Source organism: Camponotus vicinus, unplaced genomic scaffold (assembly GCF_025532165.1).
Source record: "Camponotus vicinus isolate PSW18456_S1 unplaced genomic scaffold, iyCamVici1.0 SCAF_5, whole genome shotgun sequence".
NCBI classification, from domain to species: domain Eukaryota; kingdom Metazoa; phylum Arthropoda; class Insecta; order Hymenoptera; family Formicidae; genus Camponotus; species Camponotus vicinus.
In genome coordinates, this window is record NW_028141977.1 from 7,429,353 (window position 1) to 7,450,455 (window position 21,103).

Sequence of the window (21,103 nt, forward strand, 5' to 3'; positions counted from 1 at the left end):
ATATATTCTTTTTTTAAAATATGATAAACCAACAATTCTCATTAAAATTACATTTTTATAGAAATTTTTTTAATTTACGGCCAATAATTTTTGAAATATCTCTAACTATTTCGTGTTTTAGAAATTATGTCTCAAGAATTTTTATTTCGTTAAAATTTAGTCCCACATAATAAAAATAGAACATAATAACTTAATAGAACAACAACAACCTATTAATTGCAATTGATTTATACTTAAATATTCTCTCTCTCCCTCCCTCCCTTTCCCTCTCTTTTTCTCTTTCTCTTTCTCTTTCTCTCTATCGAGAGAAATAACACTCTCTAATGGCAGTATAGGTTTGACGGAAATTCTCTCCGCGCAATAACCTTAGAATCGATGAAAAGTTATATCTGAAATATCATTATGATACTTATTCTTGATTATTTGTGGTAGGCAAGTCTAATTAATCTACTGACCAACAAGAGCTGAGAATAATGAACGAAAGAAGAAGTACCGATCGTGCCTAATAATCACAGGATATCTGCAGGACATTAAGCGTCTTTGTTTTCTCCTCGCACGTTGCTCATAATCTTTTCTTGCGTATCAGGAAAAATGTACGAATTACAACGACTTTCGCGATGGCCATGTTTTCGTCACCACGTAAATCTCTAATTGAGATTTTATTAGTTCCTGTCTATCACCTCGGCAAAATATTAATAAGATAACAAGAAGAAACGCCATATTTACATATAAAAATATATCTTATCGATTGAGTCTATGTATTATATATGTATATATATATTACGAATATATAGATAAAACTTCTCTTAACGTACGCTGCGATTCGTTTGATACGTTTTCACACATCACAAGTTTCTTGGTAATCTGATGTACAATAATTTCAGTAAATAATGTAGTAGCATAGAAGAAGAATGGTCCAATTTGGAGAATATCCGGTATTACTTGTTCCTTGGTTTTATTTTACAAACGTTTGTAGAAATTGCAGTCTTGATTAAATAACCATCATGATATCCATGATATCAAAAAAATTTACAAGGCAAATTGCAAAGATTCGATTGTTTTTGCATGTCTCATAGAGCATGTACTTACGCTCTTTATAAAAAATAAAACATTTTTAATTATAAAAATTATGTATAAAATATAGGAAATCTTAAGCAATAAAAAAAGATATTAAATTGTTTTTAATTATTATGTCGATAAAAAAGATAAGAATCTTATAATTCTATCATAAAAATGTTGCAACTAGCTCAAAAATTAATTACAAATAAATTAGAATTCATTCTTTCCATTGCATCCATTAAGATTTAAGCGACTTAGAATCATAGATCTCTAAATTATAATCTCGATAAAAAGCTTCAAAAAGAATTATTCTCATAGATTAATTTATATCACGGGTCAGAGCATTGTCGCTATATAAAGCAAATCGATTATTGGTTTTATCGCCATAAAGGCGTTTTCATTAAACGACATGAAATGCACTTTAGTAGAAAAAAAATGTATTTTAAATGCAATTAAATATTTCGTGAAAGACTACAGACCAGACCGCGCGAAAAACTGTACGCCTTTCTATTAACTAGGTCGAGCCTTTGATTGCTTTTAGCAAATAAGTAACGAATTCTTGTTGGCACTTACGTCAATACGTACCGTGAATATTGGATAGTCTGTTTTGAATAGTAAAGAAATACGCCATTGCCGTAACTAACAGAAAAAAAAGAAAAGAGGACGGGTACTTCCTCGGTAAAAAGAAACATCTTCGTCGGCTGTATCCAAATTGGACTCATCCTCTTTCATATTCTATACATGGTGTCCTGAACGCGCTGCATGCGAATCTGTACTTGTTACGCAGTACATGCACTCCTCCAAAAAAAGAGACTCTACTTACAAAATATTTATTTCTCTTATTTAATCTTAATCTTTTCATAAAAAAATTTACGTTCCTACATTATTTATTATTATAATATAGTTAACTAGAAAAACAAGATAAACATTCGAAATCTTAAATTTTTCAAAAATAAAAGAAAAATATAATTTAATATATCTCTATTTGTGATAAATTTTTTATTAAATTTAGACTTAACGTTAACTGGAAAGCTTTTGCATTAAATGCAAAAATGCACGATTAATAATCGCAAGCCGGTATATATCGGAAATTATCAAAGTGATGGCAGTCATTGAACTGTATCACGAGATTATTTTGTTTGCGCATATTTTTATTACTCGCTATACGTGTCAGTTGTATTGGCATTTTTTTTAATTAAACGTATATCACCATGATAATTAACCGTATTCTCAGCAGTCAATTTACTATCTCTGGTCTGGTAAAACAAAGACTATTTATTATTTTAACGTAATATTATATAAATAATAAATGTAAATAATTCGTAATGTAGCATTTTTAATTTCTTAATTTTTAATTTTAATTTTTGCTTTAAATTATTATCAATTGTTATAAATTTTATTAAAAATAATGAGTTTGTTTTGTAAACAATTTGTTAAAAAATAATAAAATTAAATACAATTATCTCTGACATAGTACGCATTTCAATATTGAATCAAATTGAAATTATAAGTTCACACATTATATTTTTCGTGCTTAATTAAATGATTTATCTTCTTTAATAATCTTTACGTAGATTATACTCTCATGTAAGTTGCGAAGATTGAATCTCAGATAGCACTGTGTACTTTCAGGACACCCTATATAGTTACATCTGCCCGTCTTTTCGGCATCGTTTCTCGGACTCGATCTATTGCTTGAAAGTTATAACAAGGTTCTGCAACTTTATTCGGTCGAGCATAAGATCGTGCGGCATGTTCGTTAGTTTCGCTTACGTTCTTCTACGTGTATGCAACTCATCTGGCTTCTCTTCCATGCTTCTTTCTATCCTCTTTTGCTTCGTTTTAGCGTGGTGCGGCGAATGGCGCACAAATAATTCACGGCCCTATTTTGAGTGTAGAAGCATCTCTAAAAGAGGCGCGGAATGAAATTGCGAGGTGGAGAAAGAGAGGGAGAAAGAGAGAGATAGAAAGAGGAAAAAGGGATGATAGAGGGAAACGTCTTTTCGTCGTTTCGCACAACGCGTTTGAAGGTCCTTCTCAATTATTCAACGACGCGTGATGATTACTATGCCTGAGTAAACCGATCGTTGCGTCACTGTGTTTACTTCCGATATTTGAGACGCGACATAAAGTTCTTTATTTTTCAAAGAGCAATCATGTGAGCCTTAATGATCAAAGGATCATGCAAACATTAAATAATTAATCCTCTTTGTATGTATTACATAAATTTTTTATAGTTAAAATATTTTCCCTTAGGGGTTAAAGCGCACTGGAAGCTTAATTAAAAATAAAAGCATCATAAAATAAAAAATAAAATTAACACGCACACATAAGAAAAATAAATATCGTTATGCTTGAAAGTTATCATTTGAAATATGAAAGCATCAACAGATTTTTTTACATGCATTAAAATTTTTACCTTCTGTTACAAGGAAAGCATGCTTGTGTAAAAGAAAAAAAAACACACACGTTTATACGTATATAATTTTATCTAAAATTGTTGGAAGGTTGATGTAAAATGAATATTCATGTCCTAATTAATAATTGAAAAAAGACACTTCAATTCTCTTGTACACAAAATTTACGGCACAAAATAGAAGAAGTGATTAATATAGAAATTTTTATGTTTATTATTTTTTTCTTTTCGAATTTCCATATATATCAGAATATATTTAAATTTCCTTGCTTTGTTTTTGAAAATTAAAAAGCAGGCTGATGATAACCTCATCGCTTTAAGTGAATTGGGCGATATAATTTGATTGATAATGGTTTATTGTTTGCTGTTAATTATTTTCTACGTCGTACTTTATATTGCGTTGAATTGGTTAAATATAGAACTCTTCTGTAGTGGCAAAGCGTGCCGAATTTCCTGTCGCGATATTTATTAATATTCAATATCATTTTACCATTAATGATGTCTTTTACTTTCTCAAATAATGCTTACAATAAAACTTAATGATATATATGTAAAAATCTGGTAAACATTTTCTCAAAACAATGTAGATTAAGTTTATAACATAATTTCGAATTAATTGTAATAAATCCAAATAATTAGAATTCAATTAAAAGGCACAGTACATTTTGAGATATTCTATAGTAAATATAATGAAAATATCTTAATGATTTACTAGAAAAACATATTTATCATACATTAGTTAAAGACGCTTTATAAATACTTAATATTTTGTAATAATCGATCTTGCAATAAACCATAAACCTTTATCACTCTTAATAATGGTAGTTGTATTTACTTTTTGTTTACGAAGAATATTTTAAACAAATTCATCTCGCTGTTATGTCAAGTATTTAAGAAAATAAGAATTTGCGTCAAAAGAAGGGCATTTCCTCGTAGATAAAGTTCTGAAGGATACTATGTTGTAACCTGTCATTGGCTTCGCCATCACAGCACCTCCGTCTGGTCTTATCGACACGCGGATTTTCCTCACCATCAGACAATGATGAGCAAAAAATGTTCAAGTCTTCGATATTTCACAACTTATCTCAACGAAAGTAACTTAACAAACTATACATGTGGCCCACTTTTAATAAATTTTTACCTTAATGAAGAATCTTCCATCCATTATCTCCTCGAGATTGTTGAGGGTTCCTGCTATGATTTTTATCCACTACTTTGATTCCTGTTGGAATCATTATAGTATGAATTTCCGATGCTCGAGCTCCTCGAGATTTCATATTCGCGGAGACATGCGCCGTGCATTGTAAATCTTTGCGAGGTATCATATGATACTATGCCATCACATCGAGACGAGATCGGATCGTGCGATGCGATTTTATTTGCATCAATTCACCACCGATCGAGGTGATGATGTGTAATCCGGACGATGAGTACACAATCCGCCGCATCATTGCACTGAGCTGCATCGTTGCATCTGTGCACGTGGCATCTGCCTGTCCGCATCCGTTGCGACGTGCAAATGCATCCGGAACAGAAATCCAGACACCGGATGAAATGATCTGTAAAAGAAAATACGATGTTTGCACATTTTATCATGTTGACATATTCTGCAAAGTAAAAAAAAAAATCTATAATAAAAAAATCAATATCTATATTTATTTCGTTATTAATATTTATTTAACAATTATTGTTTCGTAATAATACATTTAATAAACGCGTATATACTCCTTTTTAAATATGAGAAATATTCTGAAAAAACATTCTGAATATATAATTGCGAAATGTCTTGTCTTGCATTTGCATTTGTTAATTACATTAGAAAAATTACAAAGGGATTGTTACAGACTGCGAGACAGATACAAAAGTATCATGGAACTCGCTTTTCCTAGAATTACATAAAAAATGTGTTTCGCGTGACTTTACTTAAGAATATCCAGCCTCATTTATTATTTTAATGGCAAATTTTCTTTTGAATTTGTAGCTATTATTTTGTTATCGGAATTCAACGCAAGACTATTTTTTATCTTGCTTTTTATATTATTTTAATAAACGATTTTTTAATAAACATTGTATAAAACTATAAAATGCAACTCTATTTTTTTCCACAATTACTTGTTTAAAACTTAAGTCTCATAAAATTAATTTTAAATATACATAAAGATTGTTAATAAAATATCGACATCTTTGTTAAAAGAAGATGAATATTTATTCAAAAATCTCTTTCTCTCTTTCTTTTTCTGTTTCTTTTTCTCTTATAAAAACATATAATATTTGAATAATTTGTATAACGTGTTTAAGCAAAGAAACATTATCTTACATCGTGTATTGTCTTACTCCATCTTCGCCTATCTTGCCGCACAATCATTTGCTTCCCCGAGAAAAATCGTGCAAACGCTTCCGGAGAAAAAAAGGCTTGTATTCCCATCGTCTTGCTCGGCGCATTTGACTCACAGAAAAGATTACTTCCCTTATCCGTTCCCTTCCGGGGATTCGGTCGCAAAGACTGCTGTTTACACGATCGATGGTAATGCGCGTGCGGAGGTGTGTGTACATTCACTCACGTTGTGGATGAGAATTACATATTAGGATGGTAGAAGGGTGGTGGCGGATGAGTGGCTGTATAGAGTTTAAGTGCGTTTCATTTGAATATATTAATTATTCATTTTACATGCCGTGGAAGCCGCGTATCGCGTTAATCCATGCGCGATTACCGAGTATGTTGAGCACGATTCCGCGTCGATCGCAATTCATTGCTTATACGTATGCATCACGGTAAAATCATTTGCGCAGCTTCGATGATAAACTGATGCTCCGATTAATGAATCTTATTAATTCTTATATTTATGGTCATCTTCTTCCATTGGAAGAGAAAGTTTTATATAATAGTAGGTATCCATATATCTCTTTGTCTTAAGAATATTCAAAAGATTTTGCCTTATTATAAACAATATTACTTTAAATAAGATAATTGTGTGATGTGTATATAATTTATAATAATATTTTAATATAATAATCTATTATTTGTATTAAAAATTATTGTCAAAGCAAGAGTATACGTATTTCTTATTAATATCGCAATTATTTGATTAGTTTAAAAACCAAATCAAGATTTTTTTCAAGTGCTGTAATCTGAGAAAAGATATTTTTATTTTAAAAAAGTTGTACTTAAAATTCACAAAAATCTTATCGTATATTAACTCTTCTCTTTCTTTTAGGTCTTTTTTATAAAAAATATAAATATATTAATTCTATATTATTCATTAATGCTGTAAACAAAAAGCTTGATATTTTGATTCATTTTTATAATTTAATGTTAGTATTTTATCGATATATTGATAAAATAATTGTTGTGAGTTGCAATAAGTCTTAAATCTAAATTTTAATTGTGAAAAATCGCATAATATCTTATTTCAATATTGACACATTAATCAAGTTAATAATATTCATATTGAGAACAAGTTTATTAACAAAAATTTACTCCATTATATGTCAACTATTTATTAATTTAAATGTATTAAATGTATTAAATATTGCACTGAATATTTAGAACACATTATACTTGTATGACATTGTTACGAATAAGTTTTGAGATTTAGTACGCTATTATTATTTAAGTATGTATGTATATATAATACAATATTATCGGCCGACATTATAAATATTTGTAATTTATAACTTAGTAATTTATCAATATCATTGTATATTAATTTTGATTGATAGTTAATAAACGTATTAGAGAGACATGCAGAGAGAGAAACACATCGTATATTATCCTATACTGTAATTGTCCGATAATTATGTTGCAGTATACCGTAATAGTATATCTGTAATAAACAAATACATCATTAATCCTAGTCATCGCAAGCCACAGTTATCGATCACTTATTTAAGGCGATGTATGATGGTATTATAAAATTTATTTATCTGAGTGTATTTCTATAATAATTTATTGTTTAACATCAATAATATATCTGCTTTGCAGAAAATAATTTTTGTAATAAATAACATATAAGATACATATATAATTAACAATGTTTAAAATATGTAAATTTTAATATCCAGGAGAAAAATAACACATATAAATAAAACTATATGATTATCAGTTAATAAATTTGTAAAAAATGCAATAACATAGCTTTATTTAGGTGCGTTCTTTCATTGATATAAATTTTAATATCTAGGAGAAAAATAACAAATATAAATAAAACTATATGATTATCAGTTAATAAATTTTTAAAAAATGCAATAATATAGCTTTATTTAGGTGCGTTCTTTCATTGATATAATTTTCCAATTTATACGCAATAATTTAAAATATTTATCCGATTGGGGAGAAATGTAGGGATTAATATAACTTTATTTTTAATGATTCAAATTTCGTTGTTAATAATTGCTCCCATTTAAATATTATTAAATATGACATTATTATCGTGAAGGCGAAGGTAGAGAAGCTTTATTTTTAATATGGACGATAATATATATATTCGGGATCGAACGGGTTAATATGCTCTACAGGCAATTTTAGCGTTCTATTCTTCGTTCATCGATGCATCATTCCCGTTATTCCGCGTCGCCGAAGATCGTTCGCAAAATAAGTTGCTCATATATCCGTGATATCCGCGAAAGCGGAAACCATTTTTTCGCACGCCACTGCATCGCGCCGCTGGTGAAAATAATAATATATCCGCATTGTCCCTTCGCGTTGGAGAAAATGGTATCGATAAAACAAAAATAAATTTCGATTACCTGTGCCGCTGGAATGAGAAAAAAAGGTGGGACTTGCACGCGGAAATGCTGATCACTGAATTACAATGGATAGGACAAACAGTTCGTGGTCCGCGCAATGTATAATAGATATTATTTAAATCCTGCGGTTTGCGCGAAAGAGCAGCACGTTGTGGCTCGCTGTTGGATATTGATATTATTTCGTTTTGCTGCATCGTGAATGTAAGCGGAAATAGGAGTGAGAGATTATTGGTAACAATGTCATATACAGGGTGTTCCACAAACCGCGACTTTACTGATATATTTTTTGATAAATTCGCTTACGCGCGAATGTAATAATCCTTTAATAATAATTAAAAATAAAGTCATTTTTAATTATATATTTGCAAGAATACACGTTATTAATAGAACGTTGGTAGTAGTACATTTCTCAATTTATTTCTTGTAAATTTTATTTTAATAAATATTTAATTGGAAGCGCGTTGTTAAGATGTCGTGAAAAATTCAAATGTCAATAAAAAAGAAGTTGCATCGACTGATCTTGTCAGATTCCCAGTATATGTATGATTAGAAATGATATAAAATTTGTAGAGGACATATGTGGTTTTCGAGAAATCTCGGATATTTGTATATAACAAAATATGTATATATGTGCATGTACAGCCATTAGAAAATATGCAGCCAGCACATTACAGTATATTCCATATCTGCAAAAATTGCAGTTGCTGTTATGGACTAAAAGGGACAATCAACAAGCATATAAATTGGCTGCATAGTTGATTGTAAATTTATTAGCGTTTTATTGATATTGAAAAGAGTCAATGAATAATAGCTGCGATACAATTATTGATAAAAGTTATTAGATATAAAAAAGTATTAAATATGAAAAAAGTAGTTAAATATACAACTGCCATACAAAAAAGACTATAATTGTCAAATTTTGCGAAAATGCTATTGCGAATTCTTTCCCTATAAACTGACGAAAAAATCAATATAAAATTCATCAATTATTTATGATTGTAATCAATAAAAGGTTTCAGCATATTACAAAACGATATTTTTTTTGTTTTTTTACAGAGATAACTTGGATTTTTGTAACATTGCGACTCTTAATAGAAATCATAGAAATCGTTTTATATTAAAATTTTTTTTCGAATGTACAGAAAAAGATGTGTGAAAAATGCGAAGTAAAATGTAAGTGAATGTAATTTGGAATATAATTTGATCTAAGATGATGTAATTTAAGTTTAGGAAAGTAATTTTTGAAATTTTAATAACATTATAAAGAATTAGCTGTGCAATCAATATCATAAGTTGTTAAAACACTTTGGAGAAACCAGAAACAGTTTCCCGTTAACAATAGTACAACATATCCCCTCTTATCTAATAATGCAAGCATAAAAATCGAGTTACTTTTTAAGCGGGTACGCATCTATGAAAACGCTTGACATTTTTTATCTTACTTTTAACTGACAGATAGTTCAAACGAACATCGTCAGGGATTTGTCAACGTGCGGATACGCGGATAAGCACATATCGAATATCTATCGCATATTTTTACTCTTTCGCGTTTCTCTCTTTCTTTCTGTCAAGCAAAACAATAGAACGATATATGTCGACGAATTTTTTTCGTTAAATATATAACCAATATCTTGAATTGGCTCCATACTTTAATCTCAATAAAGAGAATATTCTTTTTAATTTCTGTGAACAAAAATATTCGTGGAAAAGGTATTAATATAGGTATTATTATAACCAATGCACCCACACAATTGTAAATTAATAAAATGTTTTAATATTCGATATCCAATTTTATAACAAAAGACAGTATCTTTTTTAAATTCTGAAATTTCTGTAGTAATTCAAGGAATAATCGTAAAATTAGAAAAATTAATTTTTCTTATAATTAATATTTCAAACTAATTAAATAAAAAATCATATGTCAAATATATGAGTGTGTGTGCATGCGCACGCGTGAAAAGATTATACTTTTTTAATACCTTATTTTTAATAAAAAACTATTGTAATACATAATGAAAAATAATTAAAATAAATTTGTGATATAATAAAATTTGCGAAAAAAATAAAAATGAAATGTGTTTTGTAGCATTTATAAAAACGTATATTTAAGAGAAAAATATATAAATATTTTTAATCCAATTATTACGTTATATACGCAAAAATAATACTTTTAATTAAAATAATATCTTTGTAATATGTTTAATACAATAATGCCGCATCGAATAGACATAATGTGTACATGTAGTTCTATTTGTTAAAATAATTTAACAATTTATATTGTTTCATTTCGGTTATTAAACTCAATAAAAAGTAGATAAATAATTACTTTGATTACATCTATCACTGTATCACTGCTTTAATGGCTAAATTTTAAATTATTAATATTCATATGGCGTGTCATATATCCCCTCTCGCTCAAATCGTGCACTTTTTTACTCGTACGTACGCTCTTAATGAATCCAATGAACTTTTCAGTTTTATTGATTCTCCGCTTGTGGTGCTCGGCTGTTTGGACTGCGGCCAAGCGCTGTAAAAAGAATTCGCGCGTTTGAATGTACATGGAAAGCCACCGTGTTTATTCGTTAAACGGATGAATTCGTTTATCAGTAAGCACCGGTTAATTTGAAGCCGGAAACCTCCTGACAAATAACCTGCTGGCTTCTCCCTCCCCCTCGCTTCTCGCGCCAATAAAATCGGTTAATCACTTCGATAATCGATGAACCGTAAGCAGCAATTAGGCCATTATTATTGACAAACGGTGTGTCATGAAGTAAAATCTTTATAAATTCAAGAGGCAAATGCGTTACGTAAGAGGCCGATTCCGGGCAATATATTGTTCTGGTATTAAAAACTACTATGCAGTAACTATTCGTTGTATTACACATCGTGGAATTTGAGTATGGAAAATATATTACGTGACATAATCGTACGTAATATAAATCTTTGCGCATAATATAAAATATAATACGTCACATTTCGGTAACCGACTTAATTAATTAATGATGTTAGCTCTCAATTCTTTTCGTTAGATTTTAGTAATACAAATAGGATTTCGTGATCATTGGCATTTTGTGGAACACTTGTATTTGCGTATACAGTATTTGCTAACGCAACAAATCTGGTCAAAGGGGACGAGTGTAAAGGAAATTTCCATTAATTAATCAAGTAAATACTTGACACATTTAGATTCACAAAAGCATCACAGACTGATTGATAAGTTCTAATTGGCGTTATAAATTACATTAACAAAGTGTAAGTACAAAGTAACAAGTTCGGTAATTCGCTTGTTAATGACTGCAGGCAGCTGAAAGAAAATATGATTCGCTTAAAATTTGCCGCACTGAAGCGCTATTTTATTGACACTTCACAACACGATAGATTCGTTAGTCGCGTGAGTCGCCACAGAAGAATAGGTAATGAAACTCTAATCAAACGTGAATTAATTTGTGAATTAATCCACATTAAAGTTCTTTTTCCGATGATCGAGAAAATTTCGGTGCCGAATTATCGGATCGGTATAAAAGCATGTAATTTATTGCATAAAGCAGAAAATGTCTATTGAATTATTGAATGTAGTGACTGAGCTCATTGTGCTCTATAAAGAGCAATAATTTTGTTTTAATAGAAATTTATGATCTACTCACCTATTAAATCAATAATTTTTTTCATCAGATTTTCTGTGTCCAGATTGTTACATTTATTTCTATTATATACGCGTGCGTATACGTGCTTCAGTTCTTATATCTCATTATATTCTCATTTATGGCTGTTTATTCATTTTACGTAAAATTGGATAAGTTTTTAATTGACGATTTTAATCGCGTTTAAAGAAGAATAAAAGTTATATCACCATTAATTGTACAGTTTCGACAGGAATTACTTTTAAGCATTTTTCCCCTTATTTTCATGCACACACATACGCGCGCATACATTTATGTACCGAGACTGAATGTTTTAACCGAGGAAGTTATCCAGCTGATAGCTTAAGCGCAAGTCGGAGTAGACACGTCGAGGGATTTAATGCTAAATCCGCTTTATGCAGTTTGAAGCGAGTAATTGGCACTTGCTTCATGCTAATTGACAGTTCTGTACCGTACCTTTATCGCAAAAATATAAAGAAGGTTAAGATATTACAATATAAACAACACACATTTCTTTTTTATATATTAATCTATCTCACTATCGCTCTTAATATATCTTATTTTGAGCGTACTTTTTCTTCTGTACTTACAAAAAATTTTATTATTTAAAATTTTATATACAGGGTGTCCCATTTTAATGTCCCATCCCAAATAACTTTCTTATTTTTAATTTTAGAAAAAGATGTTTCAGACAAAAGTTGTATGGTTTCAAGGGGGACATAAGGTGGTGTCATTAGTTTGACCTTGAATAGTTACTTGAAGGTCACGTGAAGACCACTTTCAATTTTTTAAATGGAATCGCCTACTTTTTATTACATATTCTTGCAGCTCATCTCGAGAGCTTTCCAAAACACTATAATTAAGTTAGTTTTCATTAAGTACTTTCCAAGTTATGAGGCTTGAAACCATTTCTTAATTTTACATAAACCGTAAAATATCTTGTAAAATATTCTTTTTTCGATTATCTTACCATAATACTTTTATGTACAAAATAATGAGAGAAATCAATTGGTGTAAAGAAAACACATAATTGTTTCGAAAAAAAAAATGTAATTTGCAATTAACAATTACATTTACCCCCTTGAAACCATACAACTTTTGTCTGAAACATCTTTTTCTAAAATTAAAAATAAGAAAGTTATTTGGGGTGGGACATTAAAATGGGACACCCTGTATATGTGTGTGTATGTGTGTATGTATCTAATCTGTGGTTAGTTTATTAATGTTTCAATTCATAATTTAAATAATGCCGTACTATTTTTTCTGATGTAGTTAAATAAATAAAAAGCTAGGAAAACTCTCTTGTATACCTCTGATACTATTTATTTCCAATATTTCTTATATTAATTATTACATAATTTATTTCATAAAAAGGCATTATCAATAGCAAAATATAGAATAATTTAAAATACGAAATATACTACATACATATATACAGAAGAATGAGAATCCCTAAAGATCGTTTAAACCTTAACAAGGAATTTTTCACATGAAATTTCTCAAATCCCAGGATCTGCTTTCTAATTTTTATTTGTATGAAAAATATATGAGTAAATTAATTATAAAGATATTAATTTCAACATAATTTTTTTATTTAATAATAATTTTTTTATTCTGTATTTTTTTAGATACAGTAAATAATAAAAATAATCAACATTATGTTTGAAAATTTATTCGAAAAGAACTTGAAAAAATAAAGAGCTGTAAAAGATTCTTATTAGAGCACTTACGTTAATTTTACCCATATTTTCTGATAAAAAATAAACCGTTATAGTTATGCAAAGTCAAGAAATAAAAATATCAAATTTTCTTTTAATAAATTCAGACTGTCCTAAATAGGTTAACCGATAAGGCCTAAAAGTTTTTCATTTTTCAAGGAAATAGCGGAGGCGAGATTCTGCGGAGGCGAACGATTAAAATTTATGAAATTTGCTTGAGAACCAGCCTGCGTCTTTCGAGATAAGGCAAGACGTTGCGTAATTGGATTAAACCGATGAATCGCGGCTCTTAAGCTGTTTACACCCAAGATCATGCTACTTTCGTACATTGTTCCTCCTATCACATCGCAATCGTAAAAATGAAGACTTTACGTTAGTCAGATATAAGATATAAGACGTAAAGTCAGATTGCCATCATTTTATTATACCACTTTTATTTAATGCCACATAAATCTTTGAAGCGAGTAACTACAAATTTTCTAAATAGATCACAAAAATATAGTATTTCTAATTTTTTATTTCAAGATTTATTCGATTATAAATAAAAAGATTATAGAACTTGTAAACATATTATATATTCGTCCGTCCAATCTATTTTATAAGTAGCTTTATTACTTATTAATTTAGCAATACAAAAGTCACGCTTTGTAATAATAAGTTTTTGCGATAAAAAGAAAAGAAATATTCGATAAAATTTCAACAAAAAAATGATAAGCATCAGTTAATAATGGATTGCGTATAAATAAATACCAATTTTTCGATTGCCGGAAAGCAGGAATGCAGATATATTTAAAAAATCAGGTCGCCAATGTGCATGCCATGCTCGTTCGATGAAAATATTTAGTGCATGCATTTTTTTAATTAAATAGAAGTGAAGCCACGTATGTTTATGTTACGTGTGTGAGTGACATACTCGACGAATGCCACGGCATAACGTCATTTTCAAATTGCCGGACGTCATGCACACGCCACATGTCATCGGATAATAGCGGACACCTGCCTTGCGATTTTACTCGATTCGTGTGCTCGAATGAGAATATTTTCTGTGAAATAATAAGGTAGCTTTTGGTTCAAAATATTTCTATGTGTCTAAATATATCCTTTGAAAACGTGAAAAATATTAATTCTGGGATTGCATGCACTGCACACAAATAGCAATTGTTTTATTAATATAGTATTAACATCTTAACTTGTTTGTTGGTTCATTAAAATCCAAAGCTTTTTATTTTTAATAGTATCTTTGTATATGTTCATTTTAAACAATTGCTATTTTCCATTCACTGAATATATTTTTTATACACAAAATTTATTTTTTTTACACGATAAAAAGCAAAAAAATGGATAATATATATATAATATATAAGATTATTATTTAAGATTTAAGAAATCTAAAATATACATGTTCGTTCCCAAACCACATAATAATATTGATTATTCGATTGTGTTTCCAGATATTGTTTCAAGTACAAGCTCGTTAGCTCTTTTAAATAAAATCGTTGCGATGAGGATCGCGAATAAAATCCCCGCAAAGCTTTACACTGAAGTGCTTCCGGAAAAATTTTTCCACCCGCATCGAATTCCAACCGTGAATTCTTTGAGAATGTGGAAAATGCGCGGAACGATTCCACGACTCCACCTCGACGATAGCATTAATCCCGTTTTACAGATCGCATGCGTAACGCGGTGCGGCGGGAAAGCCAAGCGCGGCATCGCGTCTCTCGTCATATGCACACACACGGCGAATTACACACGACGTCAGACACACTTCGTGATAGTGAAGGATGTCACCGGATTTAATTCGGCGGTTTGTCGGTGCTCGAGCGATCGAAACCGTACGTGCTCGTCGAGAATGACAGAGACAAGGACGCCTCGTGGGTTGGCGGTCGGAACTGGAAGAGAAACTGGGGTGGTTGCGAGAGCGGGGGCGAGAGGGAAAGAGGTATGCTCCTCTCCCTCTCGTTGTGTGTTGCCCCCGTGTATATAACAACGGTGTTTTGCGATGAGGGATGGACGGATGTGACGTCACAGGAGCTCATGCCGTGATCTATGGCGGCTGATAATGAAAGCGCAGAGGTGAGATACCGCGGTAGAAACTATATCGTATAAGCTATAGTTTCCGCGGGAGCCGTCATACGGCAATGCCGCAGCATCAACCCCCTGCCCCTCTCTTCCTCCCTCCCTCCCTCCCTCCCTCTGTTCCTCCACCCCCGCGTTCACCATCCCCGTCACCTCGCCGAATCCCCGCTTCCTCCCGCGATTCATCGCGAAATTATATCTTCACAATGGGGGATTCGACGCGGCGACGATAAAAGCTTGAATTATGAATATCGGTTAATTCACGTTACGCATTCGAGGGCTGCGATATGGATGATCCGGCGCTGGCGCTACTTTATGACGCGGTCGCGCGATCCCGTCGCTTCGATGGCAAACGCGCGAAAACTTGCAATTATCGTTGGCAACGCCATTCATTTCCCGATAACAGCTGGAGATTCGGTAATACGCAAGTGAAATAGATGTCACGTAGTGAACAAACGATAATACCGCGTAATAATTTTGCCAAGTCTTATAGCGCATAGAATAATAATAAAAAGACATAGTTACACATGTGTGATAATGTAAGATTTTTCTGAAATGCGCTTAATTAATTGACGATTGCAAACAAATATGACATTAAAGATAAGTGCAAAACTTAATTTTGGTTTAACTAAAATAGTCTTCAACTTTTATATAAAAAGTTTTGATTAATTTAAATTGAGAGCAATTTAAGAAAGCATATGCCTTATATAACATTATGTAACGATTAGTTAGAAATCAAGTTCTAAATCTAATAGTTTCTTACTATAAATAGATTATTAAAGGAATTTATTTTAAAAGATTTAATTATATGTTGTTATCAATTATCTCTCTTCTCATTCTTATTTTTATTTATTAATTTTGATACAAAAAGAAATCTCATATCCTATTATATAAACTTAATTATGTGTTCAAATAGAATTTTTAATGGGGAAATTTATTTAATGCAATAATATTGTAAAATATAACGAATATAAACGAACAAATATAATAAAAAATGTATACGGAATAAAAAAATATTCGCGTAATATTTGCATAGTATAAATGTAGCATTTATTACATTTTGCAAAATTTAGTTTTGCAAAAAGCGGTCATATATATCATATTGCAACAAATTTCAATAAAAAATCCAAATATAAGTTTTATTTTAATTCGTTATATTGATAATATCATGAATTAGAGTCTTTACGTTCGATTATTTCGACGCAATAATTAAATGTTCGATGCAATAATATAATCGTTTTTCGTTTTTTAAAGTCGCAATGGATGCGCAAATAATCACAAAATATCCAATGAACAATATAACAAGTATACATTTTAATCTGAAATTTAATTTGACAATTGTTTAACACACAGGTGAAATCATATCAATAATGTTAACTAAATTATGAATTTTCATATTGATTATACTACTTAATTCTTATAATTGAAGAAGTAATAAGTGAGCAAATAAAAAACCAAAATTATGCATCATAGCATAAATTTTGGTGCATTTAAATTTTATTTAAGCGAATTGTTTCAATTTGAGTAATATTCGACATTGCTTTAAGTTTATATTTAAAATATTTAAAATATATTAAAATATATATATAAAAATATAAAATATATATAAACTATATTAAATATATATATAAAATATATTAAAATATATTAAAATATATTTAAAATCGCGATAACATGCAAATGTAGATTAGCAATTTAGAGTAACTTGCCTATCGATCTTGTTATTTTCAGAATAATCGGTTTCTTTGATACATATTTTCAATTGCAAAAATATATACATAAGGAAGGTACATATAAAGATTCTTTCCTTTTTTTCTAGATTTCGTGAAATATTTTATTTGTATTAATTAAATAAAGTTGGAATGCGATTATTTAAATTTTGTGTGTAGGATACCACATTCACCGTCCTAATAATACTTTCGAAGAACATCATCTCATTTTTTGCCCTAGTTAGCCGCTTTTTAATTAGTTAGTGTCTCATGTAATTACGTATACGATGCACGAGAAAAAAAGCTCATCGACGAAACATCGGATTACGTGGCTCTAATAAAATTTCCGATAACGCCAACTCCATCACGTGATTTTATTACCGGTCGAAAATGCCGGTGCTTAAAATAAAATTAAAATTGATATAAGAAGTTATTAATATTATTAAAACTTTAATTGGAAAGACTTCACATAATTAGTCGAAACTTTAGAATCGAAGGAGAAAATAGCAAACAATAAAATGTATAAAATAAAATGTATAAACAATGACATAAGTAGCAACGTATATTATTATATATTATTATACAGGGTGGCCCACGTAAAGTGTTACAAATTTATATCTCGGAAACGAAGCAATTTAGAGAAAAATGTTTCAGACAAAAGTTGTATGGTTTCAAAGGGGATATAAGATGGTGCCATTAGTTTGGCCTTGAAGAGTCACCTGAAGGTCACGTGAAGGTCACCTCCAACTTTTTAAATGGGACACTCTATATGCTTTTACATATTCTTGTAGCTCATCTCGAGAGCTTTCCACAACACTATAATTAAGTTAGTTTTCATTAAGTACTTTTCGAGTTATGAGGCTTGAAATCATTTCTTAATTTTACATAAACCTTAATTTTACATAAATGTAATTGAAATGTAATTTTACATAAATGTAATTGAAATGGCTTGAAATCATTTCTTAATTTTACATAAACCTTAATTTTACATAAATGTAATTTTACATAAATGAGAGGAATCAATTGGTGTAAAGAAAACACATAATTGTTTCGAAATAAAAATGTAATTGTTAATTGCAAATTACATTTTTTCTTTCGAAACAATTATGTGTTTTCTTTACACCAATTGATTCCCCTTATTATTTTGTACATAAAAGTATTAAAGTAAGGTAATCGAAAAATGTATATTTTACAAGATATTTTACGGTTTATGTAAAATTAAGAAATGATTTCAGGCCTCATAACTCGGAAAGTACTTAATGAAAATTAACTTAATTATAGTGTTTTGGAAAGATCTCGAGATAACCTACAAGAATATGCAAAAGCTTATAGGGTGTCTCATTTAAAAAATTGGAGGTGACCTTCACGTGACCTTCAGGTGATTCTTCAAGGTCAAACTAATGGCACCATCTTATGTCCCCCTTGAAACCATACAACTATTGTCTGAAACATTTTTCTCTAAATTGCTTCGTTTCCGAGATATAAATTTGTAACTCTACGTGAGCCACCCTGTATATACAGGGTGATTCTAAACAAACGTTTGTCTTTAAAATATCAAATTCTTGAATGAATTCTAAGACGATTTTTCCTCTGGCAAAATTTTGCCCGGAGCTTAGTTTTTATACTATAAAGGAAAATAGTTAACTACTTACGGAACGAGTACAAGAGGTAGGCAAGGACGGCGCGATATAGGCGATTACGTGGGGCGCTCGCCGCGATCAGCTGATTGCTATACGCGATGACTGTAACAATCAGTGTGTGTGTGTGTGTGCGCGCGCGTACACATTCTCACACACACACTGATTGTATAGCAATCAGCTGATCGCGGCGAGTGCCCCACGTAATCGCTTATATCGCGCCGTCCCTGCCTACCTCTTGTACTCGTTCCGTAACTAGTTAACTATTTTCCTTTATAGTATAAAAACTAAGCTCCGGGCAAAATTTTGCAAGAGGAAAAATTGTCTTAGAATTCATTCAAGAATTTGATATTTTAAAGACAAACGTTTGTTCAGAATCACCCTGTATAATAAAAATGTGAAAATGATTTTGTTTAAATTTTCTCTATCATAAATTATTCAATTTATATATATCTTATATAAAATTATATATAATAAAAATAAAAAAAATATAAATGTTAGTTTTTTTATTTATGTACTGTAGATCTGATTTGTGGAAAAATGTGCACTCCACGAAGACAAGTATGCAAATTTTAGCAAATATTATATATCACAAAAATCATTTTAAATATACGATGTATTTTGCATATATTTGATTTTTTTACAGATATTTAATTTTTTTCCAATATCTGAAAAATATATTTATTTCGTTTTTTAACTAAACATTTTTTAAATAAAAAAGTCTGCTTCTGATCCCAAGTTATTCAAAATAACATTCATGTCGATCGATTCGCTATCGCATAAGGGATTCGATATCGTCAAGAAGCCACAGTGATCCTTTCGCTCTTCTTTTCTTCTCTTACGGAAAGATGTATATTTCGCGTTAACCCAGAAACTCTGTTGGTTCGAGCTTTTTATAAGTCGATGAGCTTCCTGAGAACTCATCTGAAACTCGGATTTAGGCGGGTGCATAAAAAAAAGACCGAAGGTGTTAGAACGGGAAAAAGAAAGACAACTTGTACCATGATAAAACAAAGTGTATCAGCCTGCAAAAAAACGACATGAAAAGATATGATAAATTCGAAAAGATTGAAGGAAGATTTAACGAAGATTTTCTAAGAAAACAAGAAGTTATTTTCGATAACCGCCTAAAGCGTTTTATGAAGCATTATGAAAACTATTCAACTTGCAGAAGTAGTTCAAAATGATCATAATATAAACGCGGCATCTTAATTTTATTACAACAGTTCATGATGGCATCGTAACGATTTTCAACAGCAGTATGCGCTATTTTCGAATAAGTTCCAATATGCAATTTTATGGTAGTGGATTATCGCGTACGATTATTTAATAATCCACGAAGCAATTTTCAGAGTTCGAAATTGTGAGGTCGTTCACACTTTCATATTCTCATATTATATTTAAAAATTTCATGAAAAAGACAACCTTTTCCCCAAATAATTTTCATTCATTTACTTTTATATTTTTTCGGTCATCATTTTTTTAAAAGAATAAAAAGTAATCTTATGTAAATATCATTATTTTTTTAAACTACGAATATTAAAAGAAATAGATTATAAGTTTATAATATTGAAAATTTTATTAGAATAATATCAGCCGTAAGACTTATACTTACATATACTTTACATGCACTTATATACACATTGCATGAGCTTGTAAGCGCACCTTATTAACTTTAATACACTAACTTTAATACACTTTAAAATCTGGATATTACAAAAGTAAAAATAATTGACTCTCTTTTAAAACCATTAGAGAATCTCTCATATTAAGTTAAAAAATTCCAAAAATCACATACATATATAATATAATACAACAATAAATTCTTTAAGTTCGCCAGTAAATAAAATAAAAAACGTAATTAAAATCGACCACACTGGCAATTTTTATTGATGGTAAAGAATCACAATGTTTCGACCATAGGTTTTGGTCCTTTTCGAGTGAACTACAAAAAACATATTATTTCCAATATTACAAATTACATTGATTTTGAAGAAAGAGCAACAAGTTATTTACATACGGTAATTTAATTAAGTATTATATCGTGAAAAATAAGGAAATCACTTCGTCAAGATTATCATGTCAATCTCTCCAAACACAC

General features: G+C 30.2%; 1 protein-coding gene across 3 annotated transcripts in view; it reads right to left on the reverse strand.

Annotated features, from left to right (window-relative positions):
- Positions 1 to 265: 265 nt before the first annotated feature.
- LOC145971602 (uncharacterized) overlaps positions 266 to 21,103 on the reverse strand; it is a 278,198-nt gene continuing 257,360 nt past the window's right edge. For all 3 annotated transcript variants that reach the window (XM_083099472.1, XM_083099471.1, XM_083099470.1), the window contains one exon: positions 266 to 5,034. The gene's annotated coding sequence lies outside the window, so the exon portion shown is untranslated. The remainder of the gene's footprint in view (positions 5,035 to 21,103) is intronic.